The sequence below is a fragment of the Schistocerca nitens genome, chromosome 2 (assembly GCF_023898315.1).
Source record: "Schistocerca nitens isolate TAMUIC-IGC-003100 chromosome 2, iqSchNite1.1, whole genome shotgun sequence".
In the NCBI taxonomy this organism is placed as follows: domain Eukaryota; kingdom Metazoa; phylum Arthropoda; class Insecta; order Orthoptera; family Acrididae; genus Schistocerca; species Schistocerca nitens.
Genome location: NC_064615.1, coordinates 262802511 through 262819192, shown reverse-complemented (window position 1 = coordinate 262819192; position 16682 = coordinate 262802511). Strand labels below are relative to the sequence as shown.

Here is a 16682-nt window from a genome sequence, read left to right as displayed (position 1 = left end):
AACATTTTCCCGCTGAAGCGTTGAAACCGTTGTGGATAACAAACAAGAAATAAGTTAGTGCCCTAGCAACAGCATCACCATCAGACACAGAAAATTAAATGCCCCGGGTGAGGATCGAACTCACGACCTTAAGATTATGAGACTTACGCGCTGCCTACTGCGCTACCGAGGCACGGGTGGAACCGCTTTTCCTGGAAACTGGGTAAGTACCATACCCAATGTTAGACGTAAAGACACTGTACTTCCTGGATAACGTGTTCTGTTGCTAGACGTGCATTGCCGGCCCAGTTGATTGCGGTGTTGCTGCAGCTTTTGCAAACGATAGGCAGCACTCCTTGTCGTTAACGTTCAGTGCGTCGGAGGCACCTGGACATAGCAAATTGTGAGGCCAGGCCGACGCTAGTCTGTAGAACATGATGCGAGCGTCCTAGTGGGGACCCGCGAGTGCTGCGTTCTCGGTTCTTCTCAAGGGAATCCAGCTATACATTCTTGTGGATCGTGCATCTCAAGAGCGCAAGCAGCACGGCAGCATTATCGCGGGAACAGCAAAACGATGCATCGGCCGGGAATCGAACCCGGGCCGCCCGCGTGGCAGGCGAGCATTCTACCACTGAACCACCGATGCTCGGGCCAGTAGTAACTTCACGCTGCTTGCCGAGCAGATGTCTCAAGGGAAAGTGGGACTGCCGTCAAGCGCCGTAGCATTCTGTCGAGAAGATGCTGCAGACGCTGAATCCTGCACTGCACTGCTAAAAAATGCCGCCAGAACGCGGTCCTCTGCGTACTCTTGCATCGCCGGCGCCGGCACCGACTCTTGCCAAAGGATGCGAAATGTGCGCGGATACGCCGTCCGAATGCGGCTGGATGTTCTCCCCTAGCCTACCTCGAAATGCGCCTGCCAGGTACGATCACCTTCGGCCGCTGCCGACAGGCGGGAAGCCGACACAGCGCGGCGTCGGGGCGCTTCCTTGTGCGGTGGTGGTGTAATGGTCAGCATAGTTGCCTTCCAAGCAGTTGATCCGGGTTCGATTCCCGGCCACCGCAACAGGCTTTTTAATTTCGCGTATGAGTACTTTCGCCACGCGCCCTTAAATTAATGTTTTTTTCCCCCTTCTTACTCGCTGCAGACCAGCCTATAGTGTGTCTCGACTTGTCTCGACTGACGCGAGAGCTGACGCTCTCAAATCGGCCTATATCAAAACGACAAGCACGAGAAACGACTGAGAGAGGTAAGGAGAGGCGAGGCGATGGGCACACAGCACTCCCCCATCCTTTCACGGTGGCGTGTCCATGACCGAATCGGGTTGTAGCTCCGAAAACAAAGGAGAAAGAAAAAATAGGAAGTAAAACTGCCAACAGTACCCTGTGTCCCCATGCGCTCACCCGCCCAAGTACTGACAAGGGCCAAAGTTGTTACAAATCGGCAATCGGACATTTTCTTTCATCTTGTCTTTATCGGTTGAGAACCAGTGTATTCAACATATTATGGCCATTGCCGAGTGAATGCTGTAGCGCTTCCCGACAAGTCGGGTTCGGATCCTCCGTCAACTTCCACGCAGGGTGATGATCTTTTGGTCATCACACTCGCCTGCTGAAATCGGCGCTGCCTTTTCGTAGTAGTAAAAGACTAGTGGCCCGTGGGGGGATCGAACCCACGACCTTCGCGTTATTAGCACGACGCTCTAACCAACTTTTTTTTTTTTTTTTGCTCTACGACTTTTTTTTTTATTTTTTTATTTTTTTTATTTTTTTTCGCCTTAACCACTTTTTTTTATTTGCCACTTTTTTTTATTTTTTTATTTATTTTGTTAACCACTTTTTTTTAGTTTATTTTATTTAGTTTTTTTTTGTTTTTTTAACATCAAATTAAGATGCCCCTCCTGGGCCAAAATCATATGGTTCCGTTCCGGAACGTATGTCCACTGTGGACAGGGGGGGGGGGGGTAGACTTTCCGACTTTCCGGACGCTAGGCCGTCTTCTCGATGCAAATTTATAACCGGTGAATTCGGAGAGGTCCTTTTTCTTTCTCTCTCTCTCTCTCTTTTTTTTTTTTTTTTCTTTTTTTTTTATTAAGGATGCATGGATTCTTGTTGTACCCTTACACAATTGTGACATGTGTAGATACCACCATCGCCGTACAGCGATAGATAGACTAACTGCTCATGCCTATCGTCAACGGTTCACCAGAAAGTCTTCAAACACCTTAATAAGAAAATTGGCATAATGTTTCCGGTATGTCTGTGTTCGCTTCAGTATAGCGTGTTGGTTCTCCAAGAATGATCTGTACTCGCCAACGTCATGATCCGACGTGCTAAATAGGTAGTACACAGTTACCCCCATTAACCAATGTACTGCGTGTCTCTTCGTTCGTGGGTACGGGTTATCATCAGGGCAGAGTAGGGACATCATTGAAATGGCGTGCGGCGCCGTGCGTTGGATGAAGGCCAATAGGCGACAAAGCAGTTGCCACACTTCCTTTGCAGCCCCACAAACGAGCCGGTGGAGGTCCGTATCTGGCAGTTGGCACGTCGGGCACAGCGGCGATGCCGCGAGATGAATCTGGTGCAGACGTGACTGCGTTGGGTATTTACGATTCACGTAATAGTACCACGTGGCCCGCGCCGCCGTCGGTAAGTTAGGGGGGTGGATATTGCACCAGACCGCTGTCCAGTCGTACCGGGGATACTTGCTTTCAACCACATTCCGTCGCTGTCGCAACATGAGGGTGCCGTACACATTCCGGACTGCGGGCAGGTCGTCAATACGCAGCATCTTCCGCAGGTAACTGTAGTCGAGCAGAAAAGTACGGCAGTGGCACAAGGCTGGTGGGATGTGGTGAATAGCGATCGGCGGGTCCAGGTTGGGTGGCACGATTTCCGTCAGGAGGAAGGAGATCAGACGGTTATGGTCGCGTTTCCAATGCCATAGCGTCAGTCGTACGAACAAAGCCAAGGCCTTGACGTATACATTGATGAGTCCGAGGCCGCCAGCTGTCAGCGGGAGAGTGAGCGTCGCATTACTTACTTTAAAGAGATGTCCTTGGTTCACGTAATGTCCGAAGACTGCCTGGAGTCTGTCCGCTGTCGCCCGCGGCATGGGAAATATTCGCGCTATATATATAATCTTCGACACCAGGTAGGTGTTTACGAAGTCTACCTTTTGCAGCGCATCGAGGGACCGTAAGGTGTGTAGTCGGATACTGGCGCGGATATTGTGCAAGAGGCGTTTGTAGTTGAGAGCGATCGTGCGGCGCATATTCTGAGTGTACGTTACTCCCAAACATTTCAACTCTGTAAGCACCTTAATGCGGGTTTCTGGTTGCGCGGGTAACCCGCGTCCAATGTGCATAATTCCCGATTTCCGCCTGTTGAGCTGTGCACCAGCCGCTTTGCCATATCTCTCAATCAGAGCTATTGCCATGTCAACCTCTGCGTTCGAACGTACGACGATGACGACATCATCCGCGTAAGCCCGGTACACAAATTTATCATCTCGCACAATGACGCCCCGTAGCGTTGTGTGGAGTTGAACCAACAGCGGCTCAATCGCGAGGGCAAATAAGCTCATGGAGAGAGGACACCCCTGTCTGACAGAGCAGTGTATCTGTACGGGTCCTGCCAAAAGTCCGTTTACTAAGACCATCGACTCTGATCCATGTAGAAGCCGCAAGACAGACGCAATGAGCCGTTGTGGAACACACATCGCCGTCATTGTTTCGCGGAGAAAGTCATGGCCGACTGCATCAAAGGCTTTTTCTAAGTCGACCGCAAGCATGGCACCTTGCATTCTACACGCATCTGCAATGGCTATCAGGTCACGGTAATCACACAACGCCATATGAATAGCGCGATTGTACCCGACTCCAGTCTGGTCTTTTCCCGTTAACTGTGTAAGGGCCGACCGGAAGCGAAGGGCCAGGAGTCGTGCAAAGAGTTTGTAATCACTGTTAAGCAGTGTTATCGGCCGGAACTGATGCACAGAGTATCCGGACGATGTCTTCGGGACTGGAATGATGATTCCCTGCGTAAATTCGCGAGGGACTGCCACTTCAGGATTCAGTAGCTCCTGGCACAACTGTCGCAACATCGGCGTTAAGATACTTTGAAATTCTCTGTAGAATTCTATAGGCAGTCCATCGGGTCCAGGCGATTTATTCTTGCGACCCTTTGCCAAGGCCGTCGCCACTTCCTCTTCCGTCACATCTTCCTGCAGTGCATCGACAGTGGCGCGATCGAGACGGCGCGGCAGTGCCATGAGTATGTCATTAAGGGCCTCTCGATCTGGTGTCTTCTGCGAGTACAGACGGGCATAATAATCCACGAACCCTTTTTTAATCTCGGCCTGTGTGGTTAACCGCTGGCCGTCCACCGTCCAAAGTGCCGTGATGAGTTTCCGTGTATACTGCCGCTTTTCCCCTACCACGTGGTGCAATGAGGGTCGTTCGTGCGCGACCTCATATCCCAGTCGTGCTCGAATGACGGTGCCTTCCATCTTGTGGCGCATGAGATGCAACAGTTTGGCTTTGACGCGGTTGATTTCTACAAGACTAACCGGTCGTTGTGCGGGACGGTTGTACATGTCACGGAGGACACTAAAGTAAAATTCAACCGTGGTATTGTACCATTGCATCCGATCGCGGGAGTAGTTCATTAGTGTCCTCCTCATAGCCGGTTTGGCGCAATGTATCCACCAGAGGAGCACCGACGGATAGGCGTGTGTGCGACGTAAGCATTTCGTCCAGGTGTCGGTGACTTGTACACGGCAATCACGTTCCTGCAGAACAGCGACATTCAATTTCCACAATCCTCTACCGCGATAGGTTGACTGGCGCGCCAGAGTGATGGTGCAGATATACGCCAAATGATCTGAAAAGATCGTCGGCCAGAGTTCCGACTGCTGAAGACGGAGACGAAGCTCGCGCGACGTATATATGCGGTCCAGGCGGCTCGCTGACGTTGCCGTAAAGTACGTGAACCCCGGCGCGTCTCCATGGAGGCAGGTCCATGTGTCCTGCAAGGCCATGTCACGTATAACGGCAGAGAGCTCCGGGCATGTGTTGTAGTTCGGCGTCTGGTCGCGGGGTGACAGCACGCAGTTGAAGTCACCGCCGAAAACGACGTGATCGTACCTGCCCGCGAACAGGGGCATTATGTCAGTCCTATAGAATTCCGAGCGGGCGCCTCTATTGCTGGAGCCAGATGGAGCGTAGACATTAATAATGCGGACGCCAGCGAGCGTAAGCGCTGTACCTCTCGCCGAAGGTAGAAACGCAACGTCCGTAACTTCGAGACCCTCTTTGGTTAAGATGGCGGTGCCCAGTTCGTGCGCGGTACCAGGATGGACGTGAGCGGTATATGTGCGCAAGGACTGGAGATCCGACTCCCTGACCTCCTGTAACAGGGCGATATCGACTTCCGCCGCTCGTAACATGTCACTGAGAAGCTGCAGTTTACGAGCACTGCTGATTTTATTAATGTTGATTGTCGCTATGCGATACGCCTGTTGAGGGTTCATTGGGCACAACTCTGCGACACCGTCAGCCTTTAGGTTCGCTGTCCTTCCCCCGAGCCGTCGACCGGCTCACTTGAACCTGGTCGTAATGCGTTACCCATGGGACCATGGGTGTCGTCCACGGCCAGTGGTTGGTCCGTCGTTCCAACATCCTGAGCGTCTAACTCAACATCATCAGCCCAATTTACTTCATCATGCACAGGGGCGGTGCGGTGCATGTTCGGAAGTTTTCGATCCAGCTCATCACATGGTTCAAGGGGTCGCGTCGTACTCACATCCATGGGGGTCACACTGCAGGCGTCAACGCCACAGTGACCTGGGGGGCTTGCCACTCGCTGCGTAGGGGCCTAGTCTGTTGCAGAACTCGTCGCCGGAGTGCCGCGCTGCGTTTGTGCAATCCGTGTTGCTTTTTCACGATATGGGCGAGCTGCTTCGCCGGCATCTGGGGGCGCGATACGTTGTTTCTTGCGCTTCTTTTGTTGGTGCCGCGAAGTATGGGATTCCTCAACGTCTGAAGGTTGAGACTGTCCCACACTAGGTGTTTCGGAGTCCGCTCCCGTCTCGGGCGTCACGTCAGATACCACGTCCATCACTTCCGTCCGCGGAGGTTCCACACGCTCGGAGACATCCGGACTGGGGGCGTCTGACGCCGGCCGCACAGACTGGTCGACCACCGGGGCATCCTGCTGCATGGACGACTCCTGTGATGCAGCGGGAGGATCGGGAACAGCGGGGAATGGCACCACAGCCCCTCGCGCAGCCGCGACATACGTAAGTGGCCAAGCTTGGGACCGTTGCGGATCGAGGTTCGCGCCCACCGGCAATTGTGCAATACGTCGTTGTAAACACTCCGATCGAACGTGACCTTCCTTTCCACAACCAGAGCATGTACGAGGTTGTCCATCATACATGACGATCGCTCTGCAGCCACAAACGTATACATAGGAGGGGATATGCTTCTGAAGGTCGATTCTCACTTGACGTACGCCATTAAGAACAGGGTAAGTCTCAAAGCTCAACCACTTCTCCTCCGTATGGGCGAGGACCGTCCCATACTGTTGCAGGGCCAAAGTTACTTGGTGGGCAGTCACCTCAAATGGTAATTCAAAGACACGTACCGTTCTGATTCCAATGCCCGCTGGTTCCACAAGGACTGTCCCTACATTGCCGTCGGAGTGAAGGAACTTATAAGAGCCTCCCGACGTCCGAAGCAGTCGGTCACAGCAATCGTCATTGATAAGTTTCACATATACAACACTTGCCACTATCGAAAGATGAATACCAAATAGTTCGTTGGAATCTAATTTCACTACCTCTCTCAGAAAACGTTCAACTTCAAGCGCTTTTGGTCGGGCAAAACGGTTCTCGAATGTGAACTTTACTGTCGACTTTCGTAAAGAATGAGCCATGTGAACGTTTCCTATGTACGATGGACGATGCGCCGCTAGCACAACACTCACCGACTCCGCTAAGCTGCTGGTCGCGGCTAGGACGTAAACAGCACGTCCGCGCCGCACGGCTTCTCAAGCCCGACTGCCAACTGAGCTAACGGGCCTCGGCAGATGCAGTTGCTCAGCCCTGCGCTGGAAACGTATGGCATGAAGCCGTACACCATTTCTATGGTCGTCGGACGTCTGCTTCCCTCGTCTATATTCTGCTGACGGTCACGAAACAGTAGCTATATTGCGAGCAGGACGGGAAACGGCAGCTCGGTCAGCTCAAACTTGTCACGGTTCGTGTGGAAAAAATTCCGTTCCGGTACCGGGAATCGAACCCGGGCCTCCTGGGTGAAAGCCAGGTATCCTAGCCACTAGACCACACCGGATGTGGGGGTGTCTCCGCCGGTTCGGACGGTCGCTTGTCGCATTTCGTGTCGTGTCCCACGTCGGCGCCCTTCTCTCTTTGCGAGCGTCTTTGCGCATACTGACTGGCAAGGCGCGCACCTCAAACGTCTCAGAGCAATGCTTTTGGCTTCATGCTGTGCTGGGAGAAGAGGGAAAGGGAAGCTGTAAGTAGCAGTAACAGGAAGTAAACATTTTCCCGCTGAAGCGTTGAAACCGTTGTGGATAACAAACAAGAAATAAGTTAGTGCCCTAGCAACAGCATCACCATCAGACACAGAAAATTAAATGCCCGGGGTGAGGATCGAACTCACGACCTTAAGATTATGAGACTTACGCGCTGCCTACTGCGCTACCGAGGCACGGGTGGAACCGCTTTTCCTGGAAACTGGGTAAGTACCATACCCAATGTTAGACGTAAAGACACTGTACTTCCTGGATAACGTGTTTCTGTTGCTAGACGTGCATTGCCGGCCCAGTTGATTGCGGTGTTGCTGCAGCTTTTGCAAACGATAGGCAGCACTCCTTGTCGTTAACGTTCAGTGCGTCGGAGGCACCTGGACATAGCAAATTGTGAGGCCAGGCCGACGCTAGTCTGTAGAACATGATGCGAGCGTCCTAGTGGGGACCCGCGAGTGCTGCGTTCTCGGTTCTTCTCAAGGGAATCCAGCTATACATTCTTGTGGATCGTGCATCTCAAGAGCGCAAGCAGCACGGCAGCATTATCGCGGGAACAGCAAAACGATGCATCGGCCGGGAATCGAACCCGGGCCGCCCGCGTGGCAGGCGAGCATTCTACCACTGAACCACCGATGCTCGGGCCAGTAGTAACTTCACGCTGCTTGCCGAGCAGATGTCTCAAGGGAAAGTGGGACTGCCGTCAAGCGCCGTAGCATTCTGTCGAGAAGATGCTGCAGACGCTGAATCCTGCACTGCACTGCTAAAAAATGCCGCCAGAACGCGGTCCTCTGCGTACTCTTGCATCGCCGGCGCCGGCACCGACTCTTGCCAAAGGATGCGAAATGTGCGCGGATACGCCGTCCGAATGCGGCTGGATGTTCTCCCCTAGCCTACCTCGAAATGCGCCTGCCAGGTACGATCACCTTCGGCCGCTGCCGACAGGCGGGAAGCCGACACAGCGCGGCGTCGGGGCGCTTCCTTGTGCGGTGGTGGTGTAATGGTCAGCATAGTTGCCTTCCAAGCAGTTGATCCGGGTTCGATTCCCGGCCACCGCAACAGGCTTTTTAATTTCGCGTATGAGTACTTTCGCCACGCGCCCTTAAATTAATGTTTTTTTCCCCCTTCTTACTCGCTGCAGACCAGCCTATAGTGTGTCTCGACTTGTCTCGACTGACGCGAGAGCTGACGCTCTCAAATCGGCCTATATCAAAACGACAAGCACGAGAAACGACTGAGAGAGGTAAGGAGAGGCGAGGCGATGGGAACACAGCACTCCCCCATCCTTTCACGGTGGCGTGTCCATGACCGAATCGGGTTGTAGCTCCGAAAACAAAGGAGAAAGAAAAAATAGGAAGTAAAACTGCCAACAGTACCCTGTGTCCCCATGCGCTCACCCGCCCAAGTACTGACAAGGGCCAAAGTTGTTACAAATCGGCAATCGGACATTTTCTTTCATCTTGTCTTTGTCGGTTGAGAACCAGTGTATTCAACATATTATGGCCATTGCCGAGTGAATGCTGTAGCGCTTCCCGACAAGTCGGGTTCGGATCCTCCGTCAACTTCCACGCAGGGTGATGATCTTTTGGTCATCACACTCGCCTGCTGAAATCGGCGCTGCCTTTTCGTAGTAGTAAAAGACTAGTGGCCCGTGGGGGGATCGAACCCACGACCTTCGCGTTATTAGCACGACGCTCTAACCAACTGAGCTAACGGGCCTCGGCAGATGCAGTTGCTCAGCCCTGCGCTGGAAACGTATGGCATGAAGCCGTACACCATTTCTATGGTCGTCGGACGTCTGCTTCCCTCGTCTATATTCTGCTGACGGTCACGAAACAGTAGCTATATTGCGAGCAGGACGGGAAACGGCAGCTCGGTCAGCTCAAACTTGTCACGGTTCGTGTGGAAAAAATTCCGTTCCGGTACCGGGAATCGAACCCGGGCCTCCTGGGTGAAAGCCAGGTATCCTAGCCACTAGACCACACCGGATGTGGGGGTGTCTCCGCCGGTTCGGACGGTCGCTTGTCGCATTTCGTGTCGTGTCCCACGTCGGCGCCCTTCTCTCTTTGCGAGCGTCTTTGCGCATACTGACTGGCAAGGCGCGCACCTCAAACGTCTCAGAGCAATGCTTTTGGCTTCATGCTGTGCTGGGAGAAGAGGGAAAGGGAAGCTGTAAGTAGCAGTAACAGGAAGTAAACATTTTCCCGCTGAAGCGTTGAAACCGTTGTGGATAACAAACAAGAAATAAGTTAGTGCCCTAGCAACAGCATCACCATCAGACACAGAAAATTAAATGCCCCGGGTGAGGATCGAACTCACGACCTTAAGATTATGAGACTTACGCGCTGCCTACTGCGCTACCGAGGCACGGGTGGAACCGCTTTTCCTGGAAACTGGGTAAGTACCATACCCAATGTTAGACGTAAAGACACTGTACTTCCTGGATAACGTGTTTCTGTTGCTAGACGTGCATTGCCGGCCCAGTTGATTGCGGTGTTGCTGCAGCTTTTGCAAACGATAGGCAGCACTCCTTGTCGTTAACGTTCAGTGCGTCGGAGGCACCTGGACATAGCAAATTGTGAGGCCAGGCCGACGCTAGTCTGTAGAACATGATGCGAGCGTCCTAGTGGGGACCCGCGAGTGCTGCGTTCTCGGTTCTTCTCAAGGGAATCCAGCTATACATTCTTGTGGATCGTGCATCTCAAGAGCGCAAGCAGCACGGCAGCATTATCGCGGGAACAGCAAAACGATGCATCGGCCGGGAATCGAACCCGGGCCGCCCGCGTGGCAGGCGAGCATTCTACCACTGAACCACCGATGCTCGGGCCAGTAGTAACTTCACGCTGCTTGCCGAGCAGATGTCTCAAGGGAAAGTGGGACTGCCGTCAAGCGCCGTAGCATTCTGTCGAGAAGATGCTGCAGACGCTGAATCCTGCACTGCACTGCTAAAAAATGCCGCCAGAACGCGGTCCTCTGCGTACTCTTGCATCGCCGGCGCCGGCACCGACTCTTGCCAAAGGATGCGAAATGTGCGCGGATACGCCGTCCGAATGCGGCTGGATGTTCTCCCCTAGCCTACCTCGAAATGCGCCTGCCAGGTACGATCACCTTCGGCCGCTGCCGACAGGCGGGAAGCCGACACAGCGCGGCGTCGGGGCGCTTCCTTGTGCGGTGGTGGTGTAATGGTCAGCATAGTTGCCTTCCAAGCAGTTGATCCGGGTTCGATTCCCGGCCACCGCAACAGGCTTTTTAATTTCGCGTATGAGTACTTTCGCCACGCGCCCTTAAATTAATGTTTTTTTCCCCCTTCTTACTCGCTGCAGACCAGCCTATAGTGTGTCTCGACTTGTCTCGACTGACGCGAGAGCTGACGCTCTCAAATCGGCCTATATCAAAACGACAAGCACGAGAAACGACTGAGAGAGGTAAGGAGAGGCGAGGCGATGGGAACACAGCACTCCCCCATCCTTTCACGGTGGCGTGTCCATGACCGAATCGGGTTGTAGCTCCGAAAACAAAGGAGAAAGAAAAAATAGGAAGTAAAACTGCCAACAGTACCCTGTGTCCCCATGCGCTCACCCGCCCAAGTACTGACAAGGGCCAAAGTTGTTACAAATCGGCAATCGGACATTTTCTTTCATCTTGTCTTTGTCGGTTGAGAACCAGTGTATTCAACATATTATGGCCATTGCCGAGTGAATGCTGTAGCGCTTCCCGACAAGTCGGGTTCGGATCCTCCGTCAACTTCCACGCAGGGTGATGATCTTTTGGTCATCACACTCGCCTGCTGAAATCGGCGCTGCCTTTTCGTAGTAGTAAAAGACTAGTGGCCCGTGGGGGGATCGAACCCACGACCTTCGCGTTATTAGCACGACGCTCTAACCAACTGAGCTAACGGGCCTCGGCAGATGCAGTTGCTCAGCCCTGCGCTGGAAACGTATGGCATGAAGCCGTACACCATTTCTATGGTCGTCGGACGTCTGCTTCCCTCGTCTATATTCTGCTGACGGTCACGAAACAGTAGCTATATTGCGAGCAGGACGGGAAACGGCAGCTCGGTCAGCTCAAACTTGTCACGGTTCGTGTGGAAAAAATTCCGTTCCGGTACCGGGAATCGAACCCGGGCCTCCTGGGTGAAAGCCAGGTATCCTATCCACTAGACCACACCGGATGTGGGGGTGTCTCCGCCGGTTCGGACGGTCGCTTGTCGCATTTCGTGTCGTGTCCCACGTCGGCGCCCTTCTCTCTTTGCGAGCGTCTTTGCGCATACTGACTGGCAAGGCGCGCACCTCAAACGTCTCAGAGCAATGCTTTTGGCTTCATGCTGTGCTGGGAGAAGAGGGAAAGGGAAGCTGTAAGTAGCAGTAACAGGAAGTAAACATTTTCCCGCTGAAGCGTTGAAACCGTTGTGGATAACAAACAAGAAATAAGTTAGTGCCCTAGCAACAGCATCACCATCAGACACAGAAAATTAAATGCCCCGGGTGAGGATCGAACTCACGACCTTAAGATTATGAGACTTACGCGCTGCCTACTGCGCTACCGAGGCACGGGTGGAACCGCTTTTCCTGGAAACTGGGTAAGTACCATACCCAATGTTAGACGTAAAGACACTGTACTTCCTGGATAACGTGTTCTGTTGCTAGACGTGCATTGCCGGCCCAGTTGATTGCGGTGTTGCTGCAGCTTTTGCAAACGATAGGCAGCACTCCTTGTCGTTAACGTTCAGTGCGTCGGAGGCACCTGGACATAGCAAATTGTGAGGCCAGGCCGACGCTAGTCTGTAGAACATGATGCGAGCGTCCTAGTGGGGACCCGCGAGTGCTGCGTTCTCGGTTCTTCTCAAGGGAATCCAGCTATACATTCTTGTGGATTGTGCATCTCAAGAGCGCAAGCAGCACGGCAGCATTATCGCGGGAACAGCAAAACGATGCATCGGCCGGGAATCGAACCCGGGCCGCCCGCGTGGCAGGCGAGCATTCTACCACTGAACCACCGATGCTCGGGCCAGTAGTAACTTCACGCTGCTTGCCGAGCAGATGTCTCAAGGGAAAGTGGGACTGCCGTCAAGCGCCGTAGCATTCTGTCGAGAAGATGCTGCAGACGCTGAATCCTGCACTGCACTGCTAAAAAATGCCGCCAGAACGCGGTCCTCTGCGTACTCTTGCATCGCCGGCGCCGGCACCGACTCTTGCCAAAGGATGCGAAATGTGCGCGGATACGCCGTCCGAATGCGGCTGGATGTTCTCCCCTAGCCTACCTCGAAATGCGCCTGCCAGGTACGATCACCTTCGGCCGCTGCCGACAGGCGGGAAGCCGACACAGCGCGGCGTCGGGGCGCTTCCTTGTGCGGTGGTGGTGTAATGGTCAGCATAGTTGCCTTCCAAGCAGTTGATCCGGGTTCGATTCCCGGCCACCGCAACAGGCTTTTTAATTTCGCGTATGAGTACTTTCGCCACGCGCCCTTAAATTAATGTTTTTTTCCCCCTTCTTACTCGCTGCAGACCAGCCTATAGTGTGTCTCGACTTGTCTCGACTGACGCGAGAGCTGACGCTCTCAAATCGGCCTATATCAAAACGACAAGCACGAGAAACGACTGAGAGAGGTAAGGAGAGGCGAGGCGATGGGCACACAGCACTCCCCCATCCTTTCACGGTGGCGTGTCCATGACCGAATCGGGTTGTAGCTCCGAAAACAAAGGAGAAAGAAAAAATAGGAAGTAAAACTGCCAACAGTACCCTGTGTCCCCATGCGCTCACCCGCCCAAGTACTGACAAGGGCCAAAGTTGTTACAAATCGGCAATCGGACATTTTCTTTCATCTTGTCTTTATCGGTTGAGAACCAGTGTATTCAACATATTATGGCCATTGCCGAGTGAATGCTGTAGCGCTTCCCGACAAGTCGGGTTCGGATCCTCCGTCAACTTCCACGCAGGGTGATGATCTTTTGGTCATCACACTCGCCTGCTGAAATCGGCGCTGCCTTTTCGTAGTAGTAAAAGACTAGTGGCCCGTGGGGGGATCGAACCCACGACCTTCGCGTTATTAGCACGACGCTCTAACCAACTGAGCTAACGGGCCTCGGCAGATGCAGTTGCTCAGCCCTGCGCTGGAAACGTATGGCATGAAGCCGTACACCATTTCTATGGTCGTCGGACGTCTGCTTCCCTCGTCTATATTCTGCTGACGGTCACGAAACAGTAGCTATATTGCGAGCAGGACGGGAAACGGCAGCTCGGTCAGCTCAAACTTGTCACGGTTCGTGTGGAAAAAATTCCGTTCCGGTACCGGGAATCGAACCCGGGCCTCCTGGGTGAAAGCCAGGTATCCTAGCCACTAGACCACACCGGATGTGGGGGTGTCTCCGCCGGTTCGGACGGTCGCTTGTCGCATTTCGTGTCGTGTCCCACGTCGGCGCCCTTCTCTCTTTGCGAGCGTCTTTGCGCATACTGACTGGCAAGGCGCGCACCTCAAACGTCTCAGAGCAATGCTTTTGGCTTCATGCTGTGCTGGGAGAAGAGGGAAAGGGAAGCTGTAAGTAGCAGTAACAGGAAGTAAACATTTTCCCGCTGAAGCGTTGAAACCGTTGTGGATAACAAACAAGAAATAAGTTAGTGCCCTAGCAACAGCATCACCATCAGACACAGAAAATTAAATGCCCCGGGTGAGGATCGAACTCACGACCTTAAGATTATGAGACTTACGCGCTGCCTACTGCGCTACCGAGGCACGGGTGGAACCGCTTTTCCTGGAAACTGGGTAAGTACCATACCCAATGTTAGACGTAAAGACACTGTACTTCCTGGATAACGTGTTCTGTTGCTAGACGTGCATTGCCGGCCCAGTTGATTGCGGTGTTGCTGCAGCTTTTGCAAACGATAGGCAGCACTCCTTGTCGTTAACGTTCAGTGCGTCGGAGGCACCTGGACATAGCAAATTGTGAGGCCAGGCCGACGCTAGTCTGTAGAACATGATGCGAGCGTCCTAGTGGGGACCCGCGAGTGCTGCGTTCTCGGTTCTTCTCAAGGGAATCCAGCTATACATTCTTGTGGATCGTGCATCTCAAGAGCGCAAGCAGCACGGCAGCATTATCGCGGGAACAGCAAAACGATGCATCGGCCGGGAATCGAACCCGGGCCGCCCGCGTGGCAGGCGAGCATTCTACCACTGAACCACCGATGCTCGGGCCAGTAGTAACTTCACGCTGCTTGCCGAGCAGATGTCTCAAGGGAAAGTGGGACTGCCGTCAAGCGCCGTAGCATTCTGTCGAGAAGATGCTGCAGACGCTGAATCCTGCACTGCACTGCTAAAAAATGCCGCCAGAACGCGGTCCTCTGCGTACTCTTGCATCGCCGGCGCCGGCACCGACTCTTGCCAAAGGATGCGAAATGTGCGCGGATACGCCGTCCGAATGCGGCTGGATGTTCTCCCCTAGCCTACCTCGAAATGCGCCTGCCAGGTACGATCACCTTCGGCCGCTGCCGACAGGCGGGAAGCCGACACAGCGCGGCGTCGGGGCGCTTCCTTGTGCGGTGGTGGTGTAATGGTCAGCATAGTTGCCTTCCAAGCAGTTGATCCGGGTTCGATTCCCGGCCACCGCAACAGGCTTTTTAATTTCGCGTATGAGTACTTTCGCCACGCGCCCTTAAATTAATGTTTTTTTCCCCCTTCTTACTCGCTGCAGACCAGCCTATAGTGTGTCTCGACTTGTCTCGACTGACGCGAGAGCTGACGCTCTCAAATCGGCCTATATCAAAACGACAAGCACGAGAAACGACTGAGAGAGGTAAGGAGAGGCGAGGCGATGGGAACACAGCACTCCCCCATCCTTTCACGGTGGCGTGTCCATGACCGAATCGGGTTGTAGCTCCGAAAACAAAGGAGAAAGAAAAAATAGGAAGTAAAACTGCCAACAGTACCCTGTGTCCCCATGCGCTCACCCGCCCAAGTACTGACAAGGGCCAAAGTTGTTACAAATCGGCAATCGGACATTTTCTTTCATCTTGTCTTTGTCGGTTGAGAACCAGTGTATTCAACATATTATGGCCATTGCCGAGTGAATGCTGTAGCGCTTCCCGACAAGTCGGGTTCGGATCCTCCGTCAACTTCCACGCAGGGTGATGATCTTTTGGTCATCACACTCGCCTGCTGAAATCGGCGCTGCCTTTTCGTAGTAGTAAAAGACTAGTGGCCCGTGGGGGGATCGAACCCACGACCTTCGCGTTATTAGCACGACGCTCTAACCAACTGAGCTAACGGGCCTCGGCAGATGCAGTTGCTCAGCCCTGCGCTGGAAACGTATGGCATGAAGCCGTACACCATTTCTATGGTCGTCGGACGTCTGCTTCCCTCGTCTATATTCTGCTGACGGTCACGAAACAGTAGCTATATTGCGAGCAGGACGGGAAACGGCAGCTCGGTCAGCTCAAACTTGTCACGGTTCGTGTGGAAAAAATTCCGTTCCGGTACCGGGAATCGAACCCGGGCCTCCTGGGTGAAAGCCAGGTATCCTAGCCACTAGACCACACCGGATGTGGGGGTGTCTCCGCCGGTTCGGACGGTCGCTTGTCGCATTTCGTGTCGTGTCCCACGTCGGCGCCCTTCTCTCTTTGCGAGCGTCTTTGCGCATACTGACTGGCAAGGCGCGCACCTCAAACGTCTCAGAGCAATGCTTTTGGCTTCATGCTGTGCTGGGAGAAGAGGGAAAGGGAAGCTGTAAGTAGCAGTAACAGGAAGTAAACATTTTCCCGCTGAAGCGTTGAAACCGTTGTGGATAACAAACAAGAAATAAGTTAGTGCCCTAGCAACAGCATCACCATCAGACACAGAAAATTAAATGCCCCGGGTGAGGATCGAACTCACGACCTTAAGATTATGAGACTTACGCGCTGCCTACTGCGCTACCGAGGCACGGGTGGAACCGCTTTTCCTGGAAACTGGGTAAGTACCATACCCAATGTTAGACGTAAAGACACTGTACTTCCTGGATAACGTGTTCTGTTGCTAGACGTGCATTGCCGGCCCAGTTGATTGCGGTGTTGCTGCAGCTTTTGCAAACGATAGGCAGCACTCCTTGTCGTTAACGTTCAGTGCGTCGGAGGCACCTGGACATAGCAAATTGTGAGGCCAGGCCGACGATAGTCTGTAGAAC

The 16682-nt window shown here is 53.4% G+C and overlaps 25 non-coding genes across 25 annotated transcripts; 5 read left to right on the top strand and 20 right to left on the bottom strand.

The window, feature by feature from the left end:
* Positions 1-99: 99 nt before the first annotated feature.
* Positions 100-172, bottom strand: Trnam-cau (transfer RNA methionine (anticodon CAU)). The gene has a single exon. It is a non-coding gene; the product is annotated as a tRNA-Met (tRNA).
* A 382-nt stretch (positions 173-554) lies between these two features.
* Positions 555-625, bottom strand: Trnag-gcc (transfer RNA glycine (anticodon GCC)). Its single transcript has one exon. It is a non-coding gene; the product is annotated as a tRNA-Gly (tRNA).
* A 347-nt stretch (positions 626-972) lies between these two features.
* Trnag-ucc (transfer RNA glycine (anticodon UCC)) lies at positions 973-1044 on the top strand. Its single transcript has one exon. It is a non-coding gene; the product is annotated as a tRNA-Gly (tRNA).
* A 6221-nt stretch (positions 1045-7265) lies between these two features.
* Positions 7266-7337, bottom strand: Trnae-uuc (transfer RNA glutamic acid (anticodon UUC)). The gene has a single exon. It is a non-coding gene; the product is annotated as a tRNA-Glu (tRNA).
* Positions 7338-7642: 305 nt separating this feature from the next.
* Trnam-cau (transfer RNA methionine (anticodon CAU)) lies at positions 7643-7715 on the bottom strand. The gene has a single exon. It is a non-coding gene; the product is annotated as a tRNA-Met (tRNA).
* A 383-nt stretch (positions 7716-8098) lies between these two features.
* Positions 8099-8169, bottom strand: Trnag-gcc (transfer RNA glycine (anticodon GCC)). The gene has a single exon. It is a non-coding gene; the product is annotated as a tRNA-Gly (tRNA).
* A 347-nt stretch (positions 8170-8516) lies between these two features.
* Trnag-ucc (transfer RNA glycine (anticodon UCC)) lies at positions 8517-8588 on the top strand. Its single transcript has one exon. It is a non-coding gene; the product is annotated as a tRNA-Gly (tRNA).
* A 587-nt stretch (positions 8589-9175) lies between these two features.
* Trnai-aau (transfer RNA isoleucine (anticodon AAU)) lies at positions 9176-9249 on the bottom strand. The gene has a single exon. It is a non-coding gene; the product is annotated as a tRNA-Ile (tRNA).
* Positions 9250-9447: 198 nt separating this feature from the next.
* Trnae-uuc (transfer RNA glutamic acid (anticodon UUC)) lies at positions 9448-9519 on the bottom strand. The gene has a single exon. It is a non-coding gene; the product is annotated as a tRNA-Glu (tRNA).
* A 305-nt stretch (positions 9520-9824) lies between these two features.
* Positions 9825-9897, bottom strand: Trnam-cau (transfer RNA methionine (anticodon CAU)). The gene has a single exon. It is a non-coding gene; the product is annotated as a tRNA-Met (tRNA).
* A 383-nt stretch (positions 9898-10280) lies between these two features.
* Positions 10281-10351, bottom strand: Trnag-gcc (transfer RNA glycine (anticodon GCC)). The gene has a single exon. It is a non-coding gene; the product is annotated as a tRNA-Gly (tRNA).
* A 347-nt stretch (positions 10352-10698) lies between these two features.
* Positions 10699-10770, top strand: Trnag-ucc (transfer RNA glycine (anticodon UCC)). The gene has a single exon. It is a non-coding gene; the product is annotated as a tRNA-Gly (tRNA).
* A 587-nt stretch (positions 10771-11357) lies between these two features.
* On the bottom strand, positions 11358-11431 carry Trnai-aau (transfer RNA isoleucine (anticodon AAU)). Its single transcript has one exon. It is a non-coding gene; the product is annotated as a tRNA-Ile (tRNA).
* A 198-nt stretch (positions 11432-11629) lies between these two features.
* Trnae-uuc (transfer RNA glutamic acid (anticodon UUC)) lies at positions 11630-11701 on the bottom strand. The gene has a single exon. It is a non-coding gene; the product is annotated as a tRNA-Glu (tRNA).
* Positions 11702-12006: 305 nt separating this feature from the next.
* Positions 12007-12079, bottom strand: Trnam-cau (transfer RNA methionine (anticodon CAU)). Its single transcript has one exon. It is a non-coding gene; the product is annotated as a tRNA-Met (tRNA).
* Positions 12080-12461: 382 nt separating this feature from the next.
* On the bottom strand, positions 12462-12532 carry Trnag-gcc (transfer RNA glycine (anticodon GCC)). The gene has a single exon. It is a non-coding gene; the product is annotated as a tRNA-Gly (tRNA).
* Positions 12533-12879: 347 nt separating this feature from the next.
* Trnag-ucc (transfer RNA glycine (anticodon UCC)) lies at positions 12880-12951 on the top strand. The gene has a single exon. It is a non-coding gene; the product is annotated as a tRNA-Gly (tRNA).
* A 587-nt stretch (positions 12952-13538) lies between these two features.
* Positions 13539-13612, bottom strand: Trnai-aau (transfer RNA isoleucine (anticodon AAU)). Its single transcript has one exon. It is a non-coding gene; the product is annotated as a tRNA-Ile (tRNA).
* Positions 13613-13810: 198 nt separating this feature from the next.
* On the bottom strand, positions 13811-13882 carry Trnae-uuc (transfer RNA glutamic acid (anticodon UUC)). The gene has a single exon. It is a non-coding gene; the product is annotated as a tRNA-Glu (tRNA).
* A 305-nt stretch (positions 13883-14187) lies between these two features.
* On the bottom strand, positions 14188-14260 carry Trnam-cau (transfer RNA methionine (anticodon CAU)). Its single transcript has one exon. It is a non-coding gene; the product is annotated as a tRNA-Met (tRNA).
* A 382-nt stretch (positions 14261-14642) lies between these two features.
* Trnag-gcc (transfer RNA glycine (anticodon GCC)) lies at positions 14643-14713 on the bottom strand. Its single transcript has one exon. It is a non-coding gene; the product is annotated as a tRNA-Gly (tRNA).
* Positions 14714-15060: 347 nt separating this feature from the next.
* Positions 15061-15132, top strand: Trnag-ucc (transfer RNA glycine (anticodon UCC)). The gene has a single exon. It is a non-coding gene; the product is annotated as a tRNA-Gly (tRNA).
* A 587-nt stretch (positions 15133-15719) lies between these two features.
* Positions 15720-15793, bottom strand: Trnai-aau (transfer RNA isoleucine (anticodon AAU)). The gene has a single exon. It is a non-coding gene; the product is annotated as a tRNA-Ile (tRNA).
* Positions 15794-15991: 198 nt separating this feature from the next.
* Trnae-uuc (transfer RNA glutamic acid (anticodon UUC)) lies at positions 15992-16063 on the bottom strand. Its single transcript has one exon. It is a non-coding gene; the product is annotated as a tRNA-Glu (tRNA).
* Positions 16064-16368: 305 nt separating this feature from the next.
* Trnam-cau (transfer RNA methionine (anticodon CAU)) lies at positions 16369-16441 on the bottom strand. The gene has a single exon. It is a non-coding gene; the product is annotated as a tRNA-Met (tRNA).
* Between the last annotated feature and the right edge of the window lie 241 nt (positions 16442-16682).